This window comes from Lycium barbarum, chromosome 10, assembly GCF_019175385.1.
Source record: "Lycium barbarum isolate Lr01 chromosome 10, ASM1917538v2, whole genome shotgun sequence".
In the NCBI taxonomy this organism is placed as follows: Eukaryota; Viridiplantae; Streptophyta; class Magnoliopsida; order Solanales; family Solanaceae; genus Lycium; species Lycium barbarum.
The window spans coordinates 89,200,255-89,222,482 of NC_083346.1; the positions used below are offsets into that span (position 1 = coordinate 89,200,255).

Genomic DNA, 22,228 nt, shown 5'->3' on the forward strand with positions numbered 1-22,228 from the left:
TTAATTATTGAGTTGAAAGTTCAAGAATTCTTAATGGCTGCACAACTTTATTAATTTCATTAGATGATTTATTTCTTCCTCCGGTCTAAATTGAGGATTTAGTCTCTAAAAGTTTGTCCAAAATAATTGAGGTTTTAATCTATCAAAAAAGTATTTTATTCTTATTTCAAATTTACTCTTGACACATTTTTAATTTAAAGAACAAATCTAATAATATTTGCTATAATTTCAAAGCCCCTCTTTTAATTAAGAGTATTGATAATCAATACACCTCTAATTTTTAGAGATAAGTGAATTTCTTAATCAATATCCAAATTTAAAACCTCAATATTAATAGCGGTAAATTTGTCGTACATGATTTCTTAATATTGTGTGTTACGAGTACTTAACAAGAAATGATGCCCCTTTGAGCCGGAAGTATTATTTTAGTCAAACGAAATGAACTTGAAGAAACTTCAACTTCCAGATCAACTTCAACACTTCACTTCTTCCATTAAAAGGAAAGTAGTTTCTGGCTCTGGTTTTTGCCTAGTATCTTCATTCATTATTTTGAGTGTTTTACTAAGGACTCTCTCAGTAAAGACTCCATTTTTAGGATCAGTATCTAACACTTTTAGTTACATGATACTAATAATACTTCCATTCTTTCTTGGCCCTTCTCTGCATTTCCTGATAATAATAGTTCTAGTACTAAAGATTCAGATCATTTGAGCATTTTGAATGGAACTTATGAAAGAAAAACTGATTTTTTTTTTTTTAGGAAATACCAATGTGGGAAATTCCTCTAAAAAGGTGAATATTCAAGAAGCAAGAATTACAAACAATACCCATGTATTAAATGTGTCTCAAGTTGATAAAAATGTAAAAAATTCCAGTGAAAGTTCTCATTTTGATGGAAATTTTTATGGGGATTGTGACATATTTGATGGTGAATGGGTTAGAGATGATTCGAAACCATATTATCCAGCAGGGTCCTGCCCTTATATTGACAGGGATTTTGATTGTCATTTTAATAAGAGGCCAGATGATGCTTATGTTAAGTGGAGATGGCAACCATATGCTTGTAACATTCCAAGGTAAATCTGTTTAAATATGAATTATTACAAGCTAAAGTTCAGATTTTGTTTGCTATATGTAGCATATTAGTATTGCATTTGTTATATTTAAGTAGATTGGTTTGATTTGTGCTATTGGCAAGCCTTATATCAACTTTAATACCTTTCAAGATTCAATTAGTTCTCTCTATTTCTGGATTTAACCTTAGCTTGTTTGGATGGTTGTTACATATTTTCATAATGTGTTGTATTGTTTATATGGTACTGTATTGTTTCGATGCATATAACATTCCTAGGTAAATCTCTTTAAATATGAATTACTATAAGCTAAAGTTCAGATTTTGTTTGCTATGAGTGGCATATTGCATTTGTTAAATCTAAGTAGACTGGTTTGGTTTGTGCTATTGGCAAACCTGATGTCAACTTTAATATCTTTCAAGATTTAATCAGTTCTCCTAGGGTGTGTTTGGTTTGGAGGAAAATATTTTTCATGGAAAAGGTTTTCCTAGAAAATATTTTCTTGGAAAATAAGTTGGTTTTTTTTAACTTATTTTCTAGTGTTGGGGAGGAGACAATGAACCTAGAATTGCACATATGGAACTTGTGAAGTCATTTTTCTCATTTTTAAGGACCTTGTTTTGCTAGAGAAAATGTTTTATAAGATATTTTGACCAACCAAACATGGGAATATTGGAAAACATTTTCCTACATACCAACACACCCTTACTATTGCCTATTGGTGTGTTTTTGGAAACCATAGCATGTGCATAAAGTTTGCTTCATACTCGGCTACCTGAGATGGCCTTAGATAGGAGGTTATGGAGGACTCAGATTAGGGTAAAGGGCTAGTAGGTAGTCCCGCGTATCCCTTTGTACTAGTAGTCACAGTTTTGATCTATAGTTTATTTTCCTTTGATTCCTACTACTATATGTTGCTTCTTGTACTTAAATTATCTTATTTATATTTGGTAGCTACTGCTCCTTTTTTTTCTGCTTTGTCATGGTTTTTTCGCTTTCGTTAGTTTCGTTTTCATATTGCTTTGAACTGTTGGTGCTTATTTGACCTTTTTTTGTCATGTTTTCTTTGGAGCCGAGGGTCTTTCGGAAACAGCCTCCCTATCTTCTGAGGTAGGGGTAAGGTCTGCGTACAGTTTACCCTCCCCAGACCCCACATTGTGAGATTTCACTGGGTATGTTGTTGTTGTAGTACTCGGCTACCTGAGATGATGTCTTAATTCTGTGCCTAGCAGCCTAAATGCAACTGATTTTCTGGAGAGACTGAGAGAGCAAAAGCTTGTGTTCGTGGGAGATTCATTGAACAGAAACATGTGGGAGTCCCTTGTTTGCATTCTTCGCCACAGTGTAAAAAACAAAAAAGCGAGTTTATGAGATATCAGGGAAGCACAAATTCAAAAAGAAGGGCTTTTATGCATTCAGATTTGAGGCAAGCCACCAAAACTCTTCCGCAGATTCTGATAATCACCAATTATATTTCATTTTGACATCTTGAACGTCACGTCATGCCTTGCTTGCAGGATTATAATTGTACTGTGGACTTTGTTGGCTCTCCATTTCTTGTTAGAGAATCATCTCTGACTGGCAAAAATGGATCGTTTGAGACACTAAGGTTGGATTTAATGGACCACACAACCTCTATGTATTATGATGCAGATATTATAATTTTCAACACAGGCCATTGGTGGACTCATGAGAAAACCTCTAGAGGGTTAGTGCTATATTTTTTTTCCCCCACAAGTTAACCTCTAGTGTGTATTGTGTGTGTACTAACTTGGGATCTTACAGGGTAGACTACTACCAGGAAGGTAATCATGTGCATCGACGACTCAAGGTTCTAGAAGCATATAAGAGGGCACTTTCTACATGGGCAAGTTGGGTGGATAAGAACATTAATGGAAGCAGAACTCAAGTTATTTTTAGAGGATATTCAGTCTCACATTTGCCGAGGGTCTTTCGGAAACAGCCGTCCTACCTTGGTAGGAGTAAGGTCTGCGTACACTATACCCTCCCCAGACCCCACGTTGTGGGATTTCACTGGGTTGTTGTTGTTGTTGTTGTATTCAGTCTCACATTTCAGGTATACTTCTTTCTTCTCTGTTAATTTCATTTCTACCACAATATGGGGAGCCATTGTTCTGGAACACGTGTTTCCCTTCTAGAAACAAATAAGTTGAAAGAGATTTTATAGTGCACTTTTACTGGATATCAACAATTTGAAATTTCTGGTTTGCCATTAACCTTAGACTGCGAAAGGAAAAGAGAGAATCATATGTCAGTTGCTAGAAAGGGATATGATGGTTTGGTGGAGTTAGGATGACAAACAAAAGGAGGTTATACCAGTGATTTTTCTAACTTTGATGATGGTTTAACCTCAGGAGGAATATCTGACTGTCTAGTGTTTTGAACACAATTAGGTGGGAGAAAAAGAGTAAATGTTTAAATTAAACATTTGACGGAAATACTTGAGTCTTCCTGTAATTTTCATATCTTCAGAAGTTTACAGTGAGGAGTGATAGTTCACGATTGCTTTGGCATTGAATAAACCTTCCCTGCAAAACTTCCCTTCTTAGTATAACAAGTAAGGTCTACAGTATTGTTGGATATTGTTCAAGAGAAGCGTGTGTCGAAAGATTAAGGATGAAACTATGAAACAAATATGTCAAACAACGAGTGGGATACCAGTTAGAGGATGTCAAATTATCATATATTATTAAAAGTGGGAAGCTCCAACTTCAAAGTTGAATTACTATTTTGCCCCTGCTGTAAATTAATTAAAATGTAATAAAACCTAAAACATCTAATATAGTAAATACTAAATAGTAATATTATAATTACATTGAGGCTAAACACACGTTCAGGAGCATCAAATTTGTTTTCTACATTGAGTGAAATGTTTAATATGGTAATTCAATAAATACTAAATACCAATAATTACATTGAGGCTAAAAAAGAGCATTGAATTTATTGGCTACATTGAATGAAATGTTAATATGATAATTACATGAAGGCTAATCACTTTTGGAGCATTAAAATAGAAGGAAATACCAAATGTTTGAGCAGTAATAAATAATAAAACTGATAATTAAGTTCTTTACAATAAACCAATCACATTCAGGAGCATTTAAATGGGAGGAAAGTACGAATGCTTTGGAGCAGTAACCAAAAAATGAAAACCAATCATTAAATCCATTTGATAAATCAAAGAAAATGTTCAAAATTGTTTCATGTGGCATCTGAAAGGATATCGTTCTGTTCTGTAATTCCTTTTCACCCGTGCTTTTAAATCAAAGTTGAATTACTAAAATGTCCATCAAAAATTGAATGACTTTTCTACCCTTTAAACTCAATTTAATTTCTAAAAGATTGGTATGCATGTGATGAATACAAAGAGCATGTTTGTCTTAGCTTATAAGTTGCTGAAAACAGCTTATCTTTTTTGAGTTGACTGACCAGTTTATAAGCCATTTTGTGCTTAACATAAGCCCAAAAACATAAGTTGGGGTAGCTCAACTTATTTGTTTTTGGCTTATAAGCTGCTTTTTCTAAGCTAAGTCAAACGGGTCCAAACTAATAATTACCCCTTTGAATAGATGCATGTCCGTGGTGTGTGTTTCCTCTTCCAAAGTTAGTGTCAGCTTTTGCTGTCTTTAATTTGATTTAAGACTTGTAAGTAACTTTTTCATATTCCGAAACTGCAAGTCTTGCCCTAGAAATACTATTTTCAAAGAAAGGTTTTTTGTGCTACAATTCTTGTGTGTAGAAGATTAGTGGAGTTCTAAACCAGTGAAATAATATCAAGACGATTTGTGGCCAAAATTGTGAAGTCTACTAATGTGGTTATCCGAATAGACAGGGGTTCAATTACTGGAATATCGGAGCTTGAAGTCTTAGTTTTATACTTATTTGCAGAGATTAAAATTATGATAAGGCCTCTCTACTTATATAGTTGAAAAGTCACTTTCTTTTACTTGCTTTCCAGGCTTTTTTAAATTTTTGTATGCTCAAGTATTGAGTGTTTATTAAATTATGTTTGTTTCAATTATCATTATCAAGACAAAGCCAAAAGCACAAGAGAGGGTTGCTCAGATGGTAAGCATCCTCCATTTTCAATCCGAAGGTTGCGAGTTCGAGTCACCAAGGGAGCGAAAGGGGAACTCCTGGGGGAGGGATTTGAAAAAAAAAAAAAAGACAAAGCCAAAAGAATGCAGGTAGGGGAGGCTTGGAGTTGCTTACGCGGTTGTTGAATGTTATTTTTAGGACGGCGGAGATGCCTGAAGAGTGGAGATGGAGCACCATGATCCCGTTGTATAAAAACAAAGGGGATATTCAGAACTGCAACAACTATAGGGGTATCAAGCTGTTGAGCCATACGATAAAAGTTTGGGAGAGAGTGATGGAAGCGAGGATGAGGAAGTTAGTTTCTATTTCGGAGAATCAGTTCGGATTCATGCCGGGGCGTTCGACTACAGAAGCCATTCACTTGGTGAGGAGGTTGGTGGAGCAGTATAGGGATAAGAAGACTGACTTGCACATGGTGTTTGTCGACCTTGAGAAGGCTTACGACAAAGTCCCAAGAGAGGTGCTGTGGAGATGTCTGGAAGCTAGAGGTGTTCCTGTAACATACATTAGAGCGATTAAGAACATGTATGATGGAGCCAAAACCCGGGTAAGGACGGTTGGAGGTGACTCGGAACACTTTCCAGTCACGATGGGCCTGCACCAGGGGTCCGCGCTTAGCCCGTTTCTGTTTGTTGTGGCTATGGACGCTCTGACAAGCCACATTCAAGGAGAGGTACCGTGGTGCATGTTGTTTGCAGATGACATTGTGCTTATTGACGAGTCGCGGAGCGGTGTGAACGCGAGACTGGGGGTTTGGCGACAGACTCTGGAGTCGAAGGGTTTCAAGTTGAGTAGGACTAAGACAGAATACGTAGAGTGCAAGTTCAGTAATGGGAGTCAAGTAGAGGACGAGGACGTGCAGCTGGATACACAGGTCATCCCGAAGAAAGAAAGTTTCAAGTACCTGGGGTCGATCATCCAAGGGACTGGCGAGATTGACGATGATGTCACACATCGTATTGGAGCGGGATGGATGAGATGGAAGCTCGCATCGGGGGTGTTGTGTGATAAGAAGGTGCCGCTTATTCTAAAGGGAAAGTTCTACAAAGCGGTAATTAGACCGGCTATGTTGTATGAGACGGAATGCTGGCCAGTTAAGAAAGCGCATGTCCAGAGGATGAAGGTAGCTGAGATGCGGATGCTGAGATGGATGTGCAGGCATACCAGGAGAGATAGGATTAGGAATGAAGTGATTCGGGATAAGGTGGGTGTGGCCCCTGTGGTGGATAAGATGCGGGAAGGGAAGTTGAGGTGGTTCGGCCACGTGCAGCGGAGATGCGCTGATGCGCCAGTGAGGAGGTGTGAGAGGATGGCTGTGGTGGCCTGAAGAGAGAGAGGGGTAGGCCAAAGAAGGCCTAGGGAGAGGTGATTCGGCAAGATATGGCGTTACTCCAGCTTACCGAAGACATGACCGGTGATAGGAGGGGGTGGAGGTCGAGTATCAGGGTAGAGGGCTAGTGGGGGGCCGTGAGGTTTCCTTTCTCGTATTAGGAGTATTTTTATCCTGCTTCTATGTGTTGGTCTTATCTATCTTTGTTATTTTATCATGACTTCGTTGCTCTTGCTATTTCTCATTTTCACATGGTTTTGATTTGCTTGTCCGTATCTGACTCTTTTCCCTTGTTTCCCTTGTTTTCCTTGTTTTCCTCTGAGCCGAGGGTCTTTCGGAAACAGCCTCCCTACTTTCCAAGGTGGGGGTAAGGTCTGCGTACACTTTACCCTCCCCAGACCTCACGTTGTGGGATCCAACTGGGTATGTTGTTGTTGTTGTAAAGCCAAAAGAAAAAAAATGTCTTAGAATTTTTCTATATTTGATGCTAGCCTTATGCCGTTGAAGTTCGCTCCTCGGGAATATTGTGTTATATTTTTTGGTCTTTGTATTTGTCATTTCATCTTTAATATTATATTTGATCAAAGTTTTTTTTTTTTTTTTTTTTTCTTTCTGTAGCTAATGAAACATATAGAGTCAGATTAATGGTGGGTAAGCATGTATAAAGAGACAATTAAACTTTACATAAATAAAAAAATCACGTCCTTGCTAATTTCGTTAAAGGATTTATATGCATTTATTAACTTTGGAGCACGAATTCATCAACATATTCAAACCACTAGAAGCTATATTATCTTAATTAGCTTCACATATTTCTTGCTCGACTGCAGAGGCACTGTTTTGCTGATATGAATTTTGTTTAATGAATAAAATGTAAATGTTAAAATGAATAGTCTTGATTTCAACATTTTCCATTTTATAATATAACTTTTTAAATATATAATGATAAGGGGATAACATGCAACGCACGTTCCCATAGACTAGTTGTACAATATAAATAGGAAAATCTAGTAATGAACGACAATTGGACAATCATTATACTAAATCTAAATCTGATCACTACATGCTAAAAGTGTGGAGAATTGGAATAAAAGACGTAGAAGTTTTCTTTAACTGCCAAGCTGCTTAGCATGCTGGAAAAATAAAACTCCCTGTGTTTCAATTTGTTCATCTTACTTTCCTTTTTAGTCCGTTTTAAAAAGAATGTTTCTTTTCTTTTTTGGCAACTCTTTTAATTCCAACTTTCCACATGCTTGTTTAAGACCACAAGATTAAAGGGCATTTTGGTATAATCGACATATCTTTTAATTTTAGACCACAAGATGAAAAAGTCTATTTTACTTTCTTAAACTCCGTGTCAAGTCAAAACAAGATAAACAAAAACGGAGGGAGTGTTCTGTTAGGAGTAGTCCTTGGGAAGGCATGGTGGGCTTGGGAGATGGTTGAGAAAACTATAGGCTTCTAGTAGCTCGGGACTGCCCTATTTTATTTTTTCGGGTTTGCTTCTCGCTACATCAGTGATCCCATGATTGTTCTTCCAACTTTCCCAGAAATCTTAGTGTTCAAAGTGTTTGTGACTGCCAACTTTCAGCTGTAACACTTCGTGTGAAGTAATGATTGGAATATTTGTAAACCAGCACTATTTGTGCCTCATCTTATAGAAGAATATTATCAGCTCGAACCAAGGTACTTCAGTTATTTCAAAGTTAAGAAACCTGGAAAATTGCTGGTATTATTTTCTCCTAAAATGAGTCATTAATACTATTTGATACTGTTCTTTCACATCAAATTTGCTTGTTGCATGTAAATTATATCATCTGCTTATGTTTCATGCTAGAAATTCAATTCGGAGATGTTTTGGCTTATAATCCTAATAATGCAATTTCCATACTAAAGTCTTTGTCTTGAAGGGCCACACGACTTTATCTCTTTGAAGAAGGACGAACTGTTCTTTATATACGCAACACTCAATTAATATGACGTCCAAAATCTAAAACCACGAATCTTGTGCTGCTTAGGTCACTCTTTGGAAAGTCTGCAATTAAGTAATTAGCTTCTAATGTTTTTGTATGCAGGGGTGGTCATTGGAACTTAGGCGGGCAGTGCGATAAAGAAACCGAACCAAAAAATAACAAGGCTCATTTAGCAAAGTACCCTTCAAAGATGAAAGTCCTCCAACGTGTGATTATTAATATGACGACTCCAGTAATTTATATGAACATTAGTAGGCTTACAGACTATAGAAAAGATGGCCACCCCTCAATTATCAGACAGGGATACGAGCCAGTGGAACAGAGTGCCAGAGTACATGTTCAAGATTGCAGTCATTGGTGCCTACCTGGAGTGCCCGATAGTTGGAACGAGTTGCTATATGCATCTCTGCTGAAGAGCAGACGAGGCTCATGGAGGAACTGATTGGAAAGGATTAGTGTCCAGTCGTTTTTATTCTTTTCTAGTCATTCATTCATTGTATTTTGATTTGTGTCGATCATGAGTCTGCTGTCACTTATCGGGACATAGCATCTAGTAAGCTGTAAGCCTAAAGAAGTAACGTTACAGAGGTTCTTCCTGCTAAAATCAGTATCATGTACCATTGTGTTCATGTAACCACCATTCTATAACATAATCAGCTCAAATGTGTATTGAACTTCAAATTCCATATCACATAATTTAATGAAGAGCTTTAAATTCATTCTACTGATAAAACAGTTATGCAATGAATTACCCCCCAACCACACACACACATTCCTCTCTTGCTGTGACTGGCGCGACGGTGGTGCTGTTTTTTTTTTTTTTTTTTTTCATTCTATTGTTTAAGCAGTTATGCAATGAATAGCATCTAGTTAGGCGCTCGCCCATTCTTTAGATTAGGTTTGGGAATCGTGTGTCTGAGACATGCTCCGGGCATGTATAACTTTTTACCACTACCATGAGCTCCCCCGCTTGCTAAGGATAATTAGTTTTCACCTTGAAAAGTGGAAGCCCCCAAAGGTAGGAGTTGTGTGTTGCTATAGGGCTCCAAGCACCGCAGACCTACGTAGAGTCGGACTTGTTAGAGCTTGTAAGTAGATTCATTAAGTCGTGTTATGTCAAGTTATGTACGACTCACTAGGTGTGTGTTGCCACTAAGGACCAGGTCATGTATAATTTTGACATTTTTCGTGAAGGCAGGGCGAAGCACGGGAATATTGTGGGTCAACTTGGTCTTACTCTATGCCAAGCTTTCCTTGGGATGCATCGCAAGAATTGAATGGTACGTCGGCTTCCCTTTCCTACTTCAGTGCAATTCCATGATCAACTTATGATAATATTTTCATAACTTGAAATCCAACCTTTCGTCGATAAGGAACGAGTCAATATTCCGTCTTCTCCCAGTTGGCATGAAATAACTTTTGACAGTCTCCAGTGTTGCGTGATAAGGATCAGTTTCTTTGGGCAGATCATTTGATATTGTGACTGCTTCACTGAATCATTTGGACTCTAGTGTTCATGGAACTAGATTACAGTATGGGGAATCAAGAATGCTTGTTGGGTGATGGATTGTCGTTCCGTATTCCTTATTAGACCACGTCCGGCCTAGGAAGGGAAAGGCGGACCTAGAGGAAGGTTGACACATCGAATGTCTATAGCGTAGGACCGGAGTTTGGCCTTTATTATGTTAAGGAGTGGGTTATTGTTAAGAAAAGTTTAGTGTTGTGAGTAGGCTGATTAGGCTCGAGTAGCTCGACACCGTGATGAGCGTAATAGGTAGCTTCCTTTTTACTTGTATCCTCCCCATAAAGAACACTGAAACCCCAATTGATAGCTTCTTTCAAAGCTTGCATTTTATTTCCGTCCGTTCTTATACTTGTTAACTTAGCCTAATTAACCTTCTATCTCACGGAGATAGCTCTATACTACATGGAGTTTGATCCTCAATACGACAGAATACACTCTCTTCTCTCTTTATTTTACGTCCGTCATTTTAATAGTTCTAGTATAGCGTAACCAAAACGCGTACCTCTTTTGACAACAAACATTACAAAAAAAAAATAGTATTTGCTATGAACTTCATCATTAATCAATTGCAAAATTGCTCGTAGCTAAATTTTTATACATACAATTTAATGTTTGATTGTAACTTGGTCTCCACAATGATTGTTGCATTTCATATTATCAATTTTATTTTGTTTTATCAAAGCAGTGTCTATCTATTAAATCCTTCAATTTAGATATCTTAACGGTTAGAATTTTAATAAAAATAATAATAGATTAACGTGCATTTGTGTTTAGATGAAAAATGCATCAATTAATGACAATAATTGATTAATAAAAATGATTAAATTTTAGTCTTTTCGAGAAAGTATTATATCATTACGTTCAAATAATAGAATAAAAAAATCAACTAAAGAAAGATATTTTTCTTGAAAACGTGCTCTGTTTTTCTCCCTTTTTTTTCTTCCCCCCCTTTTTCTTGGGTTGATTCTTATTATTTTCTTCTTCCGTGAATGTTATATGTTAGTTTGTAATATAGTGATGGAATTTGTTCTTTGTAATTTAAGTTTATAGAATTCTTTTTTTTTTCCCATTCAAAGTTCATAAAAATTATAAGGTAATTTTAGTTTATATTCTTATGTGTTAGAATAACAGTTTTATCCAATGTAAAATCTATTTTTATTGGGTAAAAAAGGCGAACGACATTTTGCTAAGGATTTTCGTTACCTTGTCTCAAAGAGTACACTTATTTAAAATTATTATTTTAAAATTAATCATCTCAAGTTCAAATATCATCTAGAGTACTATTAATGTAACTACTTTTAGATGAATATATCAATCTGGGGATGAATATATCAATCTGGGGCTTTTTGCAAACTTTGAGGAGAATTCTCTTATCAGAAATAGATGGTCCAAACTAAAGTAATTAAGCAAGCATAAGAGAACTAATACTTCCTTCAGTAACTGAATTGCTTTGTTCATGTTCTTTCTTAATGATTTGAAGTCATCTAAAATTTAAAAAGACCTCAACATGTCTTGCATTTTACATAATCATTCTAACATCTTTTTGTTTATCACAAACCAAACTTATGACTGTTGACTCCTCAGACCTTTCAACCATTGTCTCTAAGAATTCCTTAAAGTTGAATCCAGAAAAGGTGCATTACTGCGGTGTTTTTGTCCCTCCTACCACTCTTAAAAAGTATATGCAATTCTTTGTCTTAAAGTTCATTAGAAGTCTTATATCTATTTCTTTTCTAACGATGTTTTATTAGAATATTAACAATTAGCAGAAACACTTTTGTATACTCTAATCTCGGGTTTGCCTGCTCAATTAATTTTTAGGATAAGTGTTATATCAAAACTTTAATAACTCAAACAATATATATTACTAACGGAATGTAAGATGCATGAAAGAAGTTGGCAAAAGAACAAAGGCTAATTATAAGATAAGAACTGGTTTGTGAAATCTAATAACAAAGATAGATATTAAAAACAACGGATTACCTGTGCTGCAGTGTTTTATTACATCATATTATGTTATGAAACAAATGTAAAATTAAAGGAAAGAGAGAACAATATTCTTCAATGCTGTCAAATATGTCTGCGTGGATGCGAAACAGCTAACTTTAACATTGGTCTCTTCATCTTTATGTCTAAACCCTTGGAGAATAGGTTGATAAATGAATTAATCAACCAGGAAACTAAACCCTAGTATCCACGGAGTATAAAATACTGGGATATTAATGGACGTTTGAAACCTTTTTTAATAGGGACACTAAATAGTACTATAAGTTTCCTACTTATGCTATTGTTCTACTTCCTTTTGTAAAAAAAGCCAATTATGACTTCTTCTTTAATAAGGATATTAAATAGTAATAAGTTTGTTCTCCTATTAATTCATTTTTTTCCTTTTTTGTTAACATACGAAAATTTGGTTCCTATTAAACTACTTGTTCTTCTTTTTCCTTTTCTGTCATGCGAATTTTGTGTTGACTAGAAAAAATTATAATAATTTGAGAAAAAAATAGTAAATGATGACTTTATCTATTGTAGAGTCTTTTAATGAAGGGCAAAAAATTCAATCAATATTTCTAAGGTCTTTCGTGCTTTTAATACAGTATAGATAGATTATCTTTGAATATTGTGCATTGTTGTAGCCCTCACTCCGTAAAATCCATTGTACAGAAATTTACCCTCTAAAAAAGTCATCAAACAATTTCTTTTACTAACTAAAAAGGCATATCTTTTGTTTCTTCATAATAACTCTATGTGATATTTAGATCAAGTTGAGTGACTTTTTGGCTACAAAAAGAGTTTAGCGGCTTTCATGATATATCTAAACGAAGTTGAGTGATTTTTCCATTACAAAAATTTAGTGTACTAACTTTAGTGCAATAAAATATAAGTTAAGTGATCATCTATAAAATTAACTCACGACCAAATTCGGAATTTTGTCTCTTTTCTAGAATTGATTTTAAGAAATTTCAGTGAATGCAAATAGTAGAAATTATAAAGATTTTGGAGCTTTTGGAGGGTGAACCACAACCACAAGGTTTTTCTTTTGATGATCTCATTGGGGGTCCATTTTAGCAATTGACGAGACCTGCTATCCAACGACTAAGACCCATCAGTTGGTGGGAGCCTTCCAGTAAATGAACAGAGACCATCATACATACCTTAGAATTTAGTGGAACTAGTGCTATCTTACACAGGTCTGGTATTATCAAAGATCTAGGCTGGTCCATGACAAAACTATCACAATTTTCATACTCTGCCTACTAACTTCTTTTTCTTTTCATTTTTCTACTGACATTAGTTTACATCACTATTTGCAAGACTAAACAAGTAAGCATTCAGTACAACTATCACGAGAGGTATAGAAAAAAGGAACTTGGAGTGGTAGAAAGCACCAATACATACTTGTTAGTACACACAGGTTTTTTGCAAGTTCTTTTGAACAGAAATAACTTATTGAACCTGGTACATGCCCCAAATTCTGTTAATTTATCATGGTTAAGCGATAAATTATTAAATTAACAATAAATAGATATATGTAATAATTAACTCTAGTAAAGTGAAAAACTTTGTGCAAAAGCCACTAGTTAATTAATTGTCATACAATTATTGGCCTGGTGCATATACTGAGTACGGCCAAATATTTTTCTTTTTAAACAGACTGGTCGGTTTCAGAATTCTTTTCCAGGTCTTATAATCTACTGGTATTAAGAGACTACCTAGCAGTTCTGCCACAATATCCATGCTGATAACCCTATCATGATTCAATGACAATGACAATATAATTTTTATAGAACTCTCAACTCATCTTTATTGTGAAATATAACTGTAAACCCGCCAAAATGATGCCAAGGACACATGAAATGTTCATTTCCGAAAACAGTATACTGCCAAATACCCCTTTAATCGAGCTGTAATTAGAGTCCGCAACTTAATTGACCCAAAAAGTGGGTTTGGGGATCAAAATAACCCATAAAAAAAGTGACCAAAGTACCTTTTGCGCACTAATTTAGTGCGCAAAAGGTACTTATATAAATCCCTAGCTAGTCATGATCAAGTCACTCTTCACCTCCTCCATTTTCACTCTTTCAACATACTTCATCCACCCCCCCCTCCAAAATCATGTCTCAAAGTTCCGAAACATCAAACTTTGCTATAGAACCCGATATTTGTGAATACGGTTATTATTGTAAGCTAAAAACATCAGACCCAAGATAATCCGAGTCGTCATTTTTGGCGTTGTAAAGTGCCCGAAGTAAGTGTTTTTAGAGTTTAATTTTATTTTCACATTATCTACATATTTTACTTTCAAAAACTGATTTTCTTGTAATGTTTATAGGATATAAATGGTTGCAAACATTTTCGATGGGAAGATAGCATTCCCGTGAATAAAACGGTGGCGGCGAAGTTTAAAAAGTTTCTTGTTGATAGAGATACCGCGACCTCACGTATCACTAGAGATACCGTGAAGTTTGACTTGCAGTTTAAGCTTATGGAAGCTTAAAAAAAAATTGACCTTTTGGAGGTGTTGCTTAAAGAATCCAAAGAAAAATAATTTTTTTTCAAGGCTAACCTTAGAGACACTCAACACGAGAAAAATGCTTTGAAAGAAAATTGAAATTTTGGAAGATTATTCGTGCTATCTTCTTGTTGTTTATTATTTCTATGTATTTTATTTTTTAAGTTTATTACTTCTATGTATTTTTTTGTTATTTTTATGTATTTTGTTTTTACTAGTTGTACGTTTTCACGTATTACGTAATCGACACCTTTTATTTACTAATTTATTTGTATTTTCTTTAAAATTGTGAATTGTTGAACTTTTTATGTATTATTAACTCCAAGAAGCTTATATAAATTAATAATATACTATAACAATCAAAGCAAATTAAAAACATACTAAATTTTTTCAAATTGATAACTTCATAATATATTAAAAATACAAGTTAACCGCATGACTCCGAAACTTAAATGACCCATAAACTAAGATACTAAACCAAAATAACCCCTAATCATCATCAGAATAGAAGTTCTCAATATCATCCTTAGAACAATATTTTGGATTTCTTAAGACATATCTTCTTTCTCTAGATGTTAGTTCTCTACCTGTTGATGATGCTTGTTTTTCGGCCAACTTTACCATGTAAAATCTATAACGTCTTGCTAGCATTCTGTTGTTTTCTTTTCTAATCCTTTGTACGGCAAGCTCGCAAGTGTGTGCACCTACTGGAGGCATGGTCATTGAGAACCTTGTTGGGATTTGAGCTTTGAGATTTTCCAAGTCACGAACAAGACGTTCTAATTTGGCATGCCGATATGCCTATTCTCGGCGTAACCCACAATAATATTCTCGTGGATCTGAATATTTCAGCTCGCGAAAATCGTCATTACGCTCTATTAAAAGGTGGGGCTTCAAATCGTCTAGCACGAATTCATTGTTATCAAGAAAACTCGGTTCATCGGAATAGCTGCTATGATTGGAGCTATCATCACCACTGTTATTCGAATCATTTGGAAAGAATACAAACCAATCTATATGTTTACTACTCAACATTGAATATGTTGTAGTTTAATAACAAATGAAAGGCTATTGATGAGTTATAGCATTTCATAAGTTTTGATGATTGACAAATAATCCAGGGACCAGGTCCTCCATCAGGTCCCATAAGAGTACTGCGCGGTACTTAACAACTGTAAAGCTGCTGCACTGTTCAAGCAGAACTGCAGCAGCACAGCTGTATGTCTGTTGGAAACTAAAAGCCCTTGAGAAGTCACTATTCATGGTCACATGTTTCTCACATGCTCTCTACTTTGGTCTCATATATATATATATATATATATATATATATATATATATATATATATATATATATATATATATATATATATATATATATATATATATATATATACAACATGTTGGGATCAGTTTGACCTAACACTTGCAAAATCTAAAAAGACATTTTTCTGTCAAGTGTGGCGGCTACCTTCCACAAGGTGCCCACAAGAACAAGATCCAAGGGACCAGTTCCTGCCACTGAAGACATCTGAAGTCCTAGGATAGTTGAGTCTTGTTTTATGCTCTTAATTTGTATTCCTACACTACTTGTCTAGAAGCACCATAGTAGGACAGATTTGAATCTTTGTAACTTTGTTTTCTTGGCTAGAGTTAGCTGAGTATCAGTGGGGTCATTGGCTAGAGGTAATCAAGACTTGGAGTTTTGCAATAGAGTTATTGTAAAGGTGCTTACAATAGGTGTATTGTAAGGGTTGTAGATTAAGAGTTTAATTCCTAGGTTGCAATAGGTTGTAATCTGAAGTTGCTCAGTTTAGTGAAATTGGAAATCCTACTGGGGTAGGTTGTGATTTTTAATCCCTTGAGAAAGGATTTTTCACGGAAATATCTTATCTTATTTGCTTTCTATTTATATCTGTGAAAACAGCTTAAGGACCCGGTCCCTTAGACTGTTCTGGTGAACTTTAAGGTGATGAACCCTAAAAGGGTGAACTCATAAGTTCTATCAATTGGTATCAGAGCGGGTGCTTTCTAAAAGGTTAACACCTAGAAAAGATCATGGTTATGACTGGTTCACCAAACCTAGAAAAGAACGAATCTAGCGCAAGACCACCAAGATTCAATAGAGAATATCATAAGCAAGAGTGCAAGGTGTTTTAGAAAGAAGGAAGCCAAAGAAGGAGGAGCACCTGGTCCTCAAAACTGCTGAAAGTAACTCAAGCAGTGATGACTACGATATGGCGTATCTCACTCGAAGATTTCAAAAGATGGTTCGAAGGAATGGTGAGGTCCTAAAGAAAGGAAGTCCTAGCAGGAGCTTAAAAGGAAATTATTATTGTCACAAGTGTGAGAATCATGGACACTTCATTAAAAATGCCCTTCTTCTACGCTTGACTATTATAAAAACATTTTTGAAAAAGCGATTAAGAGGAACCAGGTCCCTAATGATAAACTCATCAGAAGAAATGGTGTTGACAACTTGGATAAACAAGCTGTGGCTGGCTGGGAAGACTTCTCCCGTAAATCTCAAGGTGTAGATGACCAAGGAGACACATTTATGATTGTATTTTCAATAAACCTTCAGAATATGAGTCAACCTTTGCACTCATAGTCAGATCTGTTGCTATCAACGATAATGAGGATGTTGAGATTGGTTTAATTGAAGAATTTTGTGTTTCTGAACATGAAAAGGACAACTTGGCAGTCTTCATTGTAGATCTAAAGGAACAAGTTGTTGAAGTAACAAGAGACATATCTCTGTTAAAGATTCAAATGAAGAAAAAGGTGATTACTCCGAAGAAAGAAAATGAGATTTGTGAAACTCAACTTAAGCATGAAAAAGAGCTTAAGAAGATAAAAGTGAGTCCCACCTCTGAGCTAGATAAGAGTAGACAGCTACTGGAGAATAGTATGAAGGTTAAAGCAAATCCTGATAAGTCACCTTGTTGTACCTGGTCCACTGATGACATTGCTTCTATGTACAAGGATGTCGGTGACATGGAGGTGATTAGCTTTCATAAGGCAGAAATCCCCTACAACTCACATAGCAAGCATGGTACCAACTCTAAAATTTGGCGATGCACTTACTGCAGTCAAACTTATCTTTATAAAGATGGATGCAAAGCCAAGATTCAAGTTGTTCAGAAAAGTAAGGAATTTAGAACAAAGGAACCTGGTCCTCAAAAGAGAAAATCTATTCTACTTACATGGACTGAAAGAAGCCTAATTCACTTGTTCTATCATTTTGAGGGACCCAAGCCGGGTTGAGTTCCTAAATCTAATAAATGGCTTAGATGGCAAGCTAGAGAGAGGAGGCAGCTAAAATAAGTATACAAATAGTGGCTGTTCTAAGTATATGACTGGAAGAATGGATGATTTCCTCTCACTCAAGGTCCTCTCAGGTGGGAGTATATCTTCTAATGACAAGATGTTATTCTTAGAATTGGCAAAACACTCTCCCGTACAATTGTCAATGTGTGTATTATGTGAATGGCTTGAAATAAGTTACCTAGTCCATACCCAATCCATGATACAGGGAGTGGAGTGAATTTCTTCTCCTGTTCTTGCATTGTCACATATCTCAAAGAACCTGTAAGCAAAAACATGACTAGGACAATGCAAGCTTCTTTCTGTTTGAACAGGCATGTTGCGAGAACCTGGTCCGTGTGCTACTAAATATAATTCAAAGATCACAAGGCATTTGATGCTTGCATAAGAGAGGAGCAGGTGCATGATCGTTTTCCTCCTTGAGAAGATTTTCGAGAAATTGCTGAATGGAAAGAAACCCCAGCTAACCTTCCTAAAGGCATTCAGACACAAATTTTTTATTATCAACAATGTTAAGAAGGATTTGGGAAGTCAGACACTAAAAGTGGTGGAGCTGAAGATGGAGTAGTTGATGATATGTCAAGCACTCATGGGGCAAAACAAAGAAGTGGAGATCATAGGTCTGTAAATGCAAATGATGGATCAAATGTGGAAGCACCGGGTCCCTAGATTAGTGATTGGGACTAAGTGAGTGTCTCACAACAAGCTTGATGATTTTGAAAACTCCACAAGAAACAAGGGTTCTAATCAAGTCATAAGGAGTCGCATCTGAAAGCTGCTGAAAGGATATTGGGGTATCTTAAAGTGTGGCTGGACCTGGTACTCTCCTATCCCTCTGAGGATAATTTTGACTTGGTTGGATATACTGATGTTGATTATGCTGGATACTTGGTAGATAGAAATAGCACATCTGGAATGACATATATTCTGGGATCATGTTTGGTCCTTTAGGGTACAAATTCAGTGGCTCTTTCTACTACTGAAACTGAGAATATGGTTGCTATTTCTCGCGACTCTCAATTGCTATGGATCAAACAATGGCTTGAGGTTCTTGGAATTCTTACTGGGTGTTTTTTCTTGTTGTGTATCAACACAATTGCACTTAACATGACAAAAATTAATTGCAACACAAAAAGATCAAGCATATCGACATAAGGCACCATTTCCTATGGGACAATGCTGAAAATGGGTCGAACTGTATGAAGTTCTGCAAGACAGAGAACCAAGTAGCAGATATCTTCACCAAAACACTGAGTAGGGAGCATTTTAAAAGAAATCGTTGGAGTTGGGCTTGATCAAGCTTAACTAGTTGCTCTTTCCTTAAAATTCTCTCTGTTATTGGCTATGTTAAGAGGAAAAGTACAGTGCTATTTTTTTTTTGGGCATCTAACTCCTTTTATACTGTTATAGGTATACACACATTCCATCCTCAAGGCAACATAAGCGTTGGAGACATTGCACCTCTCAGAGTCTTTGCCCAATTCTTTTAAAAAAAAAAAGGAAATGTCAAGGAATCTGGTTCATGTGACTCAGGTTAGTGGTCTCAGTACCTGTATAGTTTTAAAACTGTCAAAAGGTACAATGTCATTAAAATTCCTCCCTCCTGAATTTCAAAATTGGAGCCTAAAACTATACATCTTCCCTAAGTAAAACCGGTGTGAAAGAAAAGTTTTTTTTTTGGTGATCTATCAGAACTATTCGTATTCCATCTCGGTAGAGGCAAAATGTTGTTTCTCTCTCCTCCTTAACTCTTATTCTTATTGCCTCTCTCTGAACAATCTTGAACCCTCTTTTTTTGGCTTTATCTTCCTAACCATGTCTCAAGACGATTCTATCTCCCTTACAGTACCTAGAATGAATCTCATCCCCTCACCGTCTAAAATTCAATTCCCCGCAAACTCAAACCTGCCTGAATCATCGTCAGTAGTATCAATCTCCACCGATCAAAACTCACCCATTTCACCATCCAAGTCTATGGTTTCTAGTCCCTCCAGGACTCGCAAGAGTCAAACCCCAAGAATATTTGTTCCTTCTTCTACAACATGCCCTGAAAATGAAAAGACCAACTCCGGAGATAGTGATCAGACTCTATCTGTCTCAAAGTTCCTTCAATTTCCTGAGGAATTCGAAGAGAAGGACGAGGAAATTGGGGTTTCTAGTCAAACTGACGTCACCAAGGATATGGGTATTAAGAGTCAAAGCAAGAATGCTGATAAATCTAGTCCACTGGTCATGCATGAGTCTGAAAATGTTGATGGTGGTAAGGAACAAGAAATCGATGTTGGAAATGGATATTCTGAGGAAATCCAAAAATCAGGTAATCTTATCTCTTTTGCTGACTCTGCAATAGGTCTTAATGAGAACTTTTCTGAAAAAGGTTTGAATATATCTAAAATTTTAGAAAATGAGGAGAAAAACTTTTCTGAAAATGATGACGAAGTACATGCTTCAGAGATTGTTGTAGGAAGTCAGGAAGAAAACAGTCTTGATTTAAAAATAGGAGATACCAATAAGGGACCTGGTACTGAGGTAGAAAATCTGAATAGTGCAGACACTGAAAATGTCGTATCAACTATTGTTGTACCCTTAGGTGACCCTTCCCCTGAAAAGGACTCTGGTAACCTAAACCCCTCTCAAGAAGCCAATTCTGATGACAACCTGATAACTGTTTTTAAGAGGTCTTCGAGTCATGCTAAACATCGTGGTGAAAGTGCAAGAAAGCACATCTCCGATAAGCCTCCCAATACTAGACAAAGAAGTAGGGCTCAACGTGAGGCGACTTTAAAAGATGCCAAAGAAAAGAATAAATGAAAAAAAGGAAGAGGCTGATAAAACATGCCTTAAGAGATGAGGAAACCGTGGTTGTAGTCTCTGAGAATGAATATGAAGAAGAATCGCCTCGATCGGGAAAGAAATACTCCAAGAAACACTCAATAAACAAATGAAAGAAGCCTAAGGAAGATGAGATTGTAGCAGACACTCGTGAGGATATAAATCTAGAGAAAAATGCATTTGGTCTTGCTAAGAAAAGGAAAAGTGTTTCAGGAGAAGAACCTGGTCTCATCAAGAAAAGACAAATGATCAAAGAGTTAAACATTCAAAAGAGGAAAACTTGAGAAAGAAAAAAGTGTTGTTTGGTAGAGTCTTTGAGCCTAATATTTTTGAAAACAATGGAATGCGAGAAGTGATGGAAATGATTGAATTTCAAAAATGGGAGCACTTGTTTGCTTCTCCTACTCCAGGCGTGTTCAAGGATGAATTAAGAGAGTTCTATACTTCTCTGGTGTATACAGATAACTATGCGTTATTTGTGACTGTGAATGGAATTGATTTTGAATTAGATGAAGCCAAGCTGGGAGAGATCCTCGATGTCCCAACTGATAGGCTGAAATCAGTGGAAGGCGAGGCCTCTCATACCTTTATGGAGTTGATTGTCAAAAAGGGGGTGTCTGTGACTGGAAAAAGGTTGTTTAAGAAACAACTGAAACATGAGTATCAACTTCTGTTCGAGATTGTCAACAAATCATTACTTCCTAGGGCAGAACGATGATGCATGGCCTCTGTCACGGACCTGGTCCTTCTGGAAGCTCTATCAAGTTTTCAAGACATCAGTCTACCTCCTATAATGATTGAACACATGGTCAAAGTGGTGAATGCCAAAGAAGGCAAGCATGGGCTTCCATATGGATTTATTTTGACGTAACTTTTTGAATTCTTTAACATCAGAACTGGAAAAAAAGCCTCTATGGGTTCAAGAAAATGGATGATCACCTTGGCAACCTTGGAAGATTGTGAGTGTGTCGAAAAGAAAAGAGGTATTGGCAGCAACTCAACCATTTCTTGCTTGATTGAGGCACAGGAGAGTGCACTTGCAGAAATTGAAAAGCCCCAAGCAGAGATTGTGGATTTGAAGACTCAATTGGCGGCAAAGGCTCAAGTACGAGGTCCCAGTGCTGATATGACAAATGCTAACGCAAACTTGAGAGCAAAGAATAAGGAACTAAGAATCAAGCTAGATGAGCTGCGTGATCAGATGATCCAAGATTAGAGAGCAACTATCAAGGACTTCTCTCGCTGAATCTCTTCGTGCTTTCAACCCAATCCTCCTTTTCAAGTCCCATCAACCCTATTTTTATTAATGACATTGGCTCTTTTATTATTTTAATTACCATACTTAGGTTGTATTGACTGCTAATTATTTGGTTTTGGATGATTCTGCCCTCGTAATATGGGCAATTACTTTGGTTGAGCAATGCTTACTCTGTTTATGCTATTTTTGTTCCTGGTTATGCTACTGATGTGTCGCCCGAGAGGCCATGGGCTGTTGTCACTGAACTTCCTTAAACCTGTACTATTCTGTCCTTTTCGATG

General features: G+C 36.4%; 1 pseudogene; it reads left to right on the forward strand.

The window, feature by feature from the left end:
* The first annotated feature begins 309 nt into the window (after positions 1 to 309).
* LOC132614214 (protein trichome birefringence-like 2) lies at positions 310 to 9,176 on the forward strand (annotated as a pseudogene).
* Positions 9,177 to 22,228: the final 13,052 nt, after the last annotated feature.